This window comes from Octopus bimaculoides, chromosome 2 (assembly GCF_046866305.1).
Source record: "Octopus bimaculoides isolate indiv1 chromosome 2, ASM4686630v1, whole genome shotgun sequence".
NCBI lineage: Eukaryota > Metazoa > Mollusca > Cephalopoda > Octopoda > Octopodidae > Octopus > Octopus bimaculoides.
In genome coordinates, this window is record NC_142929.1 from 192,100,316 (window position 1) to 192,109,940 (window position 9,625).

Consider the following 9,625-nt stretch of genomic DNA (forward strand, 5'->3'; position numbering starts at 1 on the left):
CATTTCGTATCTTTAAACCTTTGCAATTTAATCTTTTGTTGACCCTTCATAATTCAAACTGCACCCTTATTTACCCCAAACTGCATACCGACATCCTTGCTAAATATTCTTGGATTCCGTTTGAATTTTCGTATATAGTTTTTGAGGTCATCCTTACTTAGCAGGTGATTTATTTTCGCCGATGTTAAACGAGTGGGTATGTTTGGATTTTCTCGTATACTTGTCAGAGAGTTTAACGCAATGGCGAAGAGCATCTAAGAGAGTTAGTCTCCCTGGTATATTTCCCTTGCATATCTTCACGTTTCTTAACGATCCATTTGCCTATTTTATCTACTTGATCTCATCGCTTCTTCTAAATAAAATAAAAACTGTTGTTCATCGCATTGACCCTCAACCCGCCCTGGAACATTCCAAGGCACTCCAAGAGCAATGTTGTGGAACATTATTATAGATTTTCTCGCCATCCAACAACCAACAGCTGAATTCTTCTTTCTTGCACCTCATTTAGTATCCTGCTCTACGTATCTCATTTTGAAATATTGATTGTAGGATACTAAATGACGTAAGAGTAAGAAAGAATTCGAAATGAGATCATTCGAGAACGGAGTTCCACTGGGCTGAACGAGTTCCACTGAGCTGAACAGATCGCAAGGATCACAGACAATAGGTGAACCCATGCAGTTGCTGAGTCTATCCAAATGATCGGAAAAGGTCGTTTTGAAACGCTCCACGACGATGGGAAGACTATTTAAGCAATTTGGGTCAAGATGGAAATGACTGGTGCAATCAAGACAGAATTGGAAGCGCATTGTGACCAGCGGTGTATAACTGCATCTGGTGGTCTTGATACTGTGACTACCAAGATACAGCAGATCAGCAGTTTCTCCATCATTTCATTCTCTAGTTCTCCAAATAGAAATACTTTCCTCACCAGTCTAAGACAATGAGATCAGCAAAATTCCATGAAGAGATCTTGGGAGTTCTCTTTTATGAAAATAGAAATATAAATTTTTGATAACCCTAACATATTTTATAATTCTCACATTCGACCCCAAATCGAGTAACTTTTGATGTTGAAGATATTTTCAATAACCAGAGACCATATTTTTTCTCTCTTCAAATCTACTTCACTAAAATGATTAATCCCAGAAACCGACAAAAAATTTATAAAATTTAACTTTGAAAACAATGTTAGGTCGTGACTGGAACTAAGTTGAACGAGACCAATCTAGGTTAATAAGATGATACTTCAGTTGGCAGACTGAAAGATGTGTTTTGCTAGAAATTTCAAAAGTTCTGAGACCCCGCTTCACCGAAAATAAATAGTAAAGAATGAAATACAGAAAATCGAAAAAATGAAGAATCAAATATATATATATATATATATGTTATGTTTCCCTCGGGTGACTCGCAGAGATAACAAAACGAGTTATACAATTTAATTATTACATTTATTGTTCAATTACATACAAAGAACGCACTCACCCAATGTTCGTTATGAATAAACAAAAGTCATGTCCGCCATATATATATCAATGACATTTTACTACGACAGTCCCACAAGACAACAACAATGAAACAATGAACTCAGACGAACCACATGACACACGGAACGTCAGACGAATTACATATCTAACAGTCCATATAACAATATATATATATGATTTAGCGGTTAGAGCGTCGGGCTCGCAATCACGAGGTCGTGAGTTCGATTCCCGGACCGGGCTGCGTGTTGTGTTCTTGAGCAAGACACTTTATTTCACGTTGCTCCAATTCACTCAGTTTTAGAAATGAGTTGTGACGTCACTGGTGCCAAGCTGTATCGGTCCCTTTGCCTTTCCGTTGGCGTGGTGAGGGGAGGCTGGTATGCATGGTTGACTGCTGGTTTTCTAAAAAATAACCTTTCCCGGACTTGTGCCTCAGAGGGGAACTTTCTAGATGCAGTTACATAGTCATTCATGACCAAAGGGAGGCTTTACCTGTAAAGGTGTGAACTTGCTAACCACCTTATTACTGCAAATAACGGTAATAACACTACCTTATTAAATTTTTTCTTGTTTACGATCGTTTCTTTTAAACGGAGTGGGACGTTTAAAGTTAGGAACGCACACGAGCTAACGTAGTGAATATTTTAGAAATATATGTTAAATGCTGTTTTCAACTGAAGATCGCAAAGCATGTTTATCGTACAAAGCGTGAAATCAATTGGTATTGTATACTTATCCATGTATTCCAAGCAAAGGTCAGCCTATTTCTGAAACATTCATTGCATTGCTCCTGTCTGTATCTTTATCGTAATTTTTATAGTGCTTTTTTAGCATTGGCTCTGATTTTAGCAAGTGGTATATTTGTGTGTGAGAGTGTGCATTGAACATCTGACCGTATATGTGAAGATTTGTTGCCGGTGGCTGGCTCAACTAACATGCAGTGGATTGGCAGAAGCGCTTGAGCATCGCATAAACTGCTTTGCTAGACCTTTTTTTGTAGCTCGACGTTTTTTCTTTTCTTCCTCTTCTACTTGCTATTCAGGTGATGGATGGTAATTTTACAGTCCATATTCTGCATAATACTTTTGTGGTGTCGGATTCCATCTCTCTTAAGTGAGACGTTAAAAGTTCAATGTTGTAACCAAAGAATCACAGTATAAAATTCTTGCCTGAAGATGAAAACTTTCAAAATATTCTTCAGTGCAACATTAATCCACCTTGTACTCACAAACTCACTTTCAATCTATTTCGTTACTGTTATGTTAAACTGTCGTATGTCCAAATTTGGCCAAATGCGTTTTTTTTTTCAATATTTATTTTTGCTTGCAGTAGCCGGTTCTTTTGGTCAAGCTATCGTATCTCCAGCTGCTTCAGATGCCAAGATATCAAAAATTGTCAAAGTGTAGCAGAACGGTTTTTCTATGGATTCGTGAAACTATTTTTTCGTTTTCTGAAAAAGCAATGTTTTGGACTTACGACACTTTTGCATAATAGCAACGATTTGTAATTATATGGGCCTTAATTTCACGAACGTAATTAGCAAAATTTATATATCAGAAATATGATACAAACTAATCAAAAGGCACAATTTTCGTTGATACATTTCTAATAAAGATTTTGAGCAGTTCAAGATTAGTTTTTTTTTTTTAACCCATTAAGTCCCAGAGTTCTTAAATTTCTGAATATTACTTTAAAATTTTTACAGATGATTGAAAATCGGTTAAAATGAAAACAAATAATTATTAAAACTCCTTTGTTTCAAGTAGAAATGGAAATACTCGGTGTCCTATAAATAGGACACTGAGACAATGTGATATAGCTTATTTAATGTCCTCATTTCGTGTCCTATTTATAGGACAGTGAGACTTAATGGGTTAAATGACTTAACAAGGACATAAATTTGGTGATTGAGATACGTAAACTTAGTACCACAATCCGAGTAGACATTTAATCATATTTCAAGTTACGGTCATACTGTGGACGCCATTGCCCATTCGAGTAAAGCGTTTGCAGAGATATATCTGGGTGCTGGTAGTTAATTTGGAATTTGTTGGAAGAACCGTTTGAATATTAGGTCTTTTCTTTCAAAGAGAAGTCATACATACACACATATACATGCACATACGTGTGTATTTCGTTAAACACACGGCTACGTTCAAAATTCCCTTTATATTTTCAAATGAATTTTTTACGGTTGGTTTTGGACAGTAGAGCTCCCTAAATTCATATCTGACGTTTCTAGACGTTTACAGTCATATTACTAAGAACTGAATATATTTGGCGTTTGTGTTGTTTCTTACATATTGAGTGAATTTCTGTAGACTTTTTCACCCAGAGTTTTTTTACCCTTAGCAATATGCATCGGCAATGTTAATTCCTTTGCCGCAGTCAAAACTTCACCGTTAGGTTTTTAAAACTTTACATTATTTACATTTGACGGATATTTGTCCTCATCTTGTTTGTTGTTAACTCAATGTTTCGGCTCATATACCCTCCAGCCTTCATCAGGTGTCTTGGGGAAATTTCGAACCTGGGTTCTCATTCCTAAGGTATTTTTCGATGTTATTATTCAGGTTACTGCTTGGAATCGAACTCAGAATGTTGGGGTTAGTAGCCCGCGCTCTTAACCACTACGCCATATGCCCGTGGGCATATGGGGTAGTGATGAAAACTGGAGGGTATATCAGCCGAAACGTTGTGTTAACAACAAACAAGATGAAGACAAATATCCGTCAAATGTAAATAATGTACATAATTCCTCATCACTTAAATATAGAACTGTTTTAAAACTTTCTATACACCAGTAGCCACGTGCTGATATTTTGATGAGTATGTTTCCTTAATCATCTGTTTTTGTGTGGAGTTTTATAAAGGATGTATTTTCCTTAAGTATTTTATTTGGTTTTGTTTTATATTGTTTGGTGTAACGATATGAAAAGCTCTACGTTGCAAGTGTATGGTGAGCCTGCATCAGAATGTCACACTAGTCTCTTTAGTGTAACAACAGTTAGTCCTGAAGTTTGCAGCGAGGAGTTGGCAGAAACGTTAGCACGCCGGGCGAAATGCTTAGCGGTATTTCATCTATCTTTACGATCTGAGTTCAAATTTCGCCGAGGTTGACTTTGCCTTCCTTCCTTTCGGGGGAGGGGGATAAATTAAGTACCAGTTGCGTACTGGGAGTAGATCTAATCGACTGGCCCCCTCCCCAAAAATTTCGGACCTTGTGCTTAGAGTAGAAAAGAATGTGTGTGTGTGTGTGAGAATGAGACGTACCGGCAGACAATCCTAAGCACATTGAATGTTCCACCCTTGAGGCTAGAGTAATATTGAACATTAATTTTAACAGTAAAGTAAACATCGTCCAGAACGAAGCAGACACACTGACACAAAGGAACTAGACAAATAAATTAGTAAACAGTTACTCGTATAAATAAATATTGTAAATAAACAATTATATAAAGTGGGCGGCTGTAAACAAATAATTAAATATTTAATTATATCAAGACTGGTGTACATAAAATAAACAGACGAATAAATGATAATAATAATGATAATGATAATAATAATAATAATAATAATGATGATGATAAATGGATTAGGTGGGTTAGTGGGGGTGGGTGGAGCAGGGAAGTTAATTTGTAGCAAGGTAGACAGCAAGAAGCAGCCGAGCGTACTCGGGGTTAATATATCCGTGACATAGGGACAAGTGATCGGTTTTAAGATATGATGTCTTAACTTGGGAACAGATTAAAACGGGACCGAATCGAGGAAGAGAGGCTTCTTTCTTGGGTTTTTCTTTATCTTTTCTTTCCGATTCCTCGTCTCCCATCCTGCTATTTATCTAATTTCTTTTTCTTCTGCTCAGCTTTTTTCTTCAACTCTTTTCTTTTCCCTTTTCTTCCCCATTTTTCCTTTTCTTTTTCTCCCCCCCCCCCCCCTTTGTTGTTATCTTGCTCTTTTTCTTTGTCCTGTCTGCATGTCTGATTCTAAAGGTGTGTGTGTGTGTGTGTGTGTGTGTGTGTGTGTGCGCGCCTTTATCAGTTTTGTCATTGGACGCTCTATTTAACAAACATATGTACTGGAGCCATACCAACTCGCTGTTATCACACACTCATACAAAACAACAGCAACAAGAACAGCAACAACTAATTAAACCATCAAAAATAGGAGGAAAACAACAAAAAATTCCGGAAAAGACGATGTAATTGACGATTGTTATTGTTGTTATGAAAGCGAGGCAGCGAAATGGCTGAATCGTTAACACGCCGGACAAACTGCTTGGTAGCACTCCTTCCGTCTGTATGTTCTGAGTTCAAATTCCGCCCAGATCGGCTTTGTCTTTTATCCTTTCGAGGTCGATGAAGTAAGTTCCAATTGATCACTAGGATCGCTTTAATCGATTATCTGTCTCTCCTGAACTTGCTGGCTTTGTGCCAAAATTTGAAATCAATTTCGATACAATCGAAAGATCTTCTTTTGATTGTTGTTTTTGTTTCTCAATTCTGCAGACGAAATCATTGAATCCTTAATTGGTTCTCCGCTAACCCCTCGACTCCACCATCTTTTCTTGCTAAATTAAACTGAACTGATTTATAAAATATGTTTAAAAAATTAACCGAAAATCAACGTGTTTCCCAACATTAAATGAAGGTGCGTGGCCCAGAGGTTAGGGTGTTACACATACGATTGTGAGATCGTAATTTCGATTCCCCAGACCGAGTGGTGCGTTGTGCTTTTGAACAAAACATTTTATGTAGCCTCAATCCACTCAGCTGTAAATGCGTTCCAACATTTTCTGGGAAGTAAACCTGGAAACGGAGTGGCGTCCTGTTTAGTGAGCAGGAGTGTTGTAATCCTAGCCGCTTATTCTCCATGGAAACCGGGTTAAAGTCCGGCCTTATAAACCTTGGCGTTCGTGATAGACTTAAATCCTTCGTTGCTACGCTGGAGAGAGAACTGCCTTTACATACGAGGAATTTTATCGATGAATATCGAATCCTCAGTTGGTTTCCAATCACCGATCGACTCCACTGTCTGCTCTCGCTAAATTTAACCTAAATAATTTGTAAACTTTGTGGATTAACCAAAAAATCAACGTCTCAGACCTGTCTGTTGACCTTTAACTTAGGGCATGTGGCCACAGAAATTGTATGGGAGAGGACTCGTCGATAATATCAATTGCTGTATTTGATTCATATTTCTTTTATCGATTTGGAACGATGAAAGATAAAATGGATTCCGGCGGGATTTTTAACTCAGTTCGAAAAAGGCCATAAATACCGAAATATTGTATATATATTGTATATTATATATATATAAATATTGTATATATTGTATATTATATATATATAAATATTGTATATATTGTATATTATATATATAAATATTGTATATATTGTATATATATTGTACATTATATATATATTGTATATTATATATAAATATTGTGTATATATTGTATGTTATATATATATATATATATATATATAAATATTGTATATATATTGTATATTATATGTATAAATATTGTATGTTATATATATATATATATATATATATATATAAATATTGTATATATATTGTATATTATATGTATAAATATTGTATATGTATATATATATATATATATATATATATATATATATATATATATATAATTATAATATACAAACTATATATATATATATATATATATATATATATATATACATATATTATAATATAGAGAGAGATTTGCTTGTTCCAATCCGATCATTGAGTTTCCGTTGCTATGCAAGTTTCTCGCTAAGTACCTTTCTTCAGGCGAGAAAAATACAAAGTTTCATAGTTTTATAACTCGAAGTATTTTCACAGTTGGAAACTCAGAGTAACAATCTAGAGTGTGATTCATCAATTTGGAACGAACACACGCACACACAGTTTTCCTTAGACTACATTGGAAAAGACAGAGAGCGAGTGAGAGAGAGAGAGAGAGAGTGAAATAGTTTGATGCTGAGTGATGGGATGAGGGAGAGGAGACCACCTAGAATCGAATCGGACTCTTTATTCCGTAATATCGTTAGTAAACTTTTAACTCTGTCTGTCTGTTCGGTGTCTGATATGGTTTGAGACAGATTTATTACATAAACTGTTTCCTTTTAATTATATCTGAATGAGGGGCAGGGCGTAGAGAGAGGAGGGTCTGGTACTAGAGAGAGAGAGAGAGAAATTGAAGCAAGGAGTGTGTATATATGTATGTGCGGGGTTTCTGTGTAGGTGTATGTATGTGTAGGTGTGATTGATGGCGTGCGGATGTATGTGTGTATGTACTATCAAGTGTTGTATATATACGTTTGTTTGTACTGGTGTGTGTGTGTGTGTGTGTGTGTGTGTTATAGTATATGGTGGAGCGTGTTGGCGTGTATATGTGTCGTCTATTTGTTTATATTTGAAAATGAATATATGAGTGAATGTATCTGTACACCTTTGTGTGTGTGTGTGTGTGTGTGTGTGTGTGTGTTGTTTATGCGTGTCATGTTTAGATATTTAAGAAAGTGAGGCTGAAACGAAAAATAGACGAGAAAAGATAAAAACTACCAGAATGACAGTCATCAATCCATTTCATTGCTTAATTAGCATGCATTGGTAATTAATTTATTGTTTTAATTGTTGTTGTTGTCATTTCAAGTCTAGTTTAGTGAGCCGATTGGTTGATTATAAAGTAAGTCTGCTGTGTTGAGTGCAGTGCGCATGCGTTAGTCCCTGGCAGACGACAACGAAGGCGTGTGTGTCGTTCTGTTACAAAACAGATAAACATATTTTTTTTATTTAAATCCAGTTAAGACAGAAATGGTACAGAATCTTAATCTGACAGTCTCCGGATTGCAGTTTCCTCCAAGTTCATGACTTTTCGGACATTCTCCGAATTTTCATTTCGTTTCTTATCATTTCGTGTGTGGAGGTTGGGAGACGGGGAGGGTGGCTATACTGCTTTTGTTTGTTCTACGAGCAACCCTCCCAACACCTCCACCGCTTACTAATCTTCATAACAACATAATAATGATAATAATAATAATAATAATAATAATGATAATAATAATCCCGTTCATAGTATCGTCGTCATAAGGATATCAACGTAATCGCCGTCGTCATAATGGCGTCGCCGTCGTCATAACATCACGAACATCGTCAGTTATCGTTATCGTCACCTTCTTTAGCAATGTCATCCTCATTATTCAGCATCATTTTCATCTTTCCCTTCATCATCATCATCATCATCAAGAAGTAAAAAGCATCTTGCCTCTCAAGGTAGAATTTTCAGCACACATACACACATGTATGTATAATGTGAGTGTTTACGTATACATATGTATTTATATATGCATATGCATCATATATATATATATAATGTATGAGTGTATATGTATGTGTGCGTATATGTGTGTGTGTATATATATATGTGTGTGTGTGTGTGTGTGTGTGTGTGTGTGTGTGTGTGTGTGTGTGTGTGTGTGTGTGTGTGTGTGTGTGTATATATATATATATATGTGTGTGTGTGTGTGTGTGTGTGTGTGTATATATATCTATGTGTGTGTGTGTGTACAAGGTGGTATCAAAGTGTTCCCAGACTAGTTACGTTGAATAAAAGAGATAAGTTATTTAACTAAGTTTTAACATCCTCTCCTTCGAAATAGTCGCATTGCGCAACAATACATCGGTCTCGGCGTTTTTGCCACTTTCGGAATCCAGCCTGGAAGTCGTTCTCCGTAAGCGAGTCGAGGACTTCTGCGATTCGTTCTGGATCTCGACAACGGTGTTAAAACGGTGACCTTTGAGCTGCATTTTCATTTTGGGGCAGAGATGGAAGTCTGTAGGTGCTACATCTGGGGAATAGGGCGGGTGCAGGAGTGATATGTGGTCTTTGGCGAGAAACTCACAAGTGAGGCAAGTTCGGTGCCAGGGTACATCGTCGTCGTGAAGAACCCAGGCGATAGGATTGCTTGCAGGGACCCATACGACAGACCAATAACATCAGCAATGTCATTGGTTGTTCTCCGACGGTCCTCATGTACAAACTGATGAATTTTTTCTACATTTCCGGGGATGACGTTCGTGACAGGTCTTCCAGATCTCTCATCGTCTTCCAGGGACGTTCTTCC

The 9,625-nt window shown here is 36.7% G+C and overlaps 1 long non-coding RNA gene across 1 annotated transcript; it reads right to left on the reverse strand.

The window, feature by feature from the left end:
* Positions 1–1,429: 1,429 nt before the first annotated feature.
* Positions 1,430–9,222, reverse strand: LOC149137328 (uncharacterized). Its single transcript, XR_016240861.1, has 2 exons — positions 8,064–9,222; positions 1,430–2,937 (listed from the first exon to the last, which is right to left on the reverse strand). It is a non-coding gene; the product is annotated as an uncharacterized LOC149137328 (long non-coding RNA).
* Between the last annotated feature and the right edge of the window lie 403 nt (positions 9,223–9,625).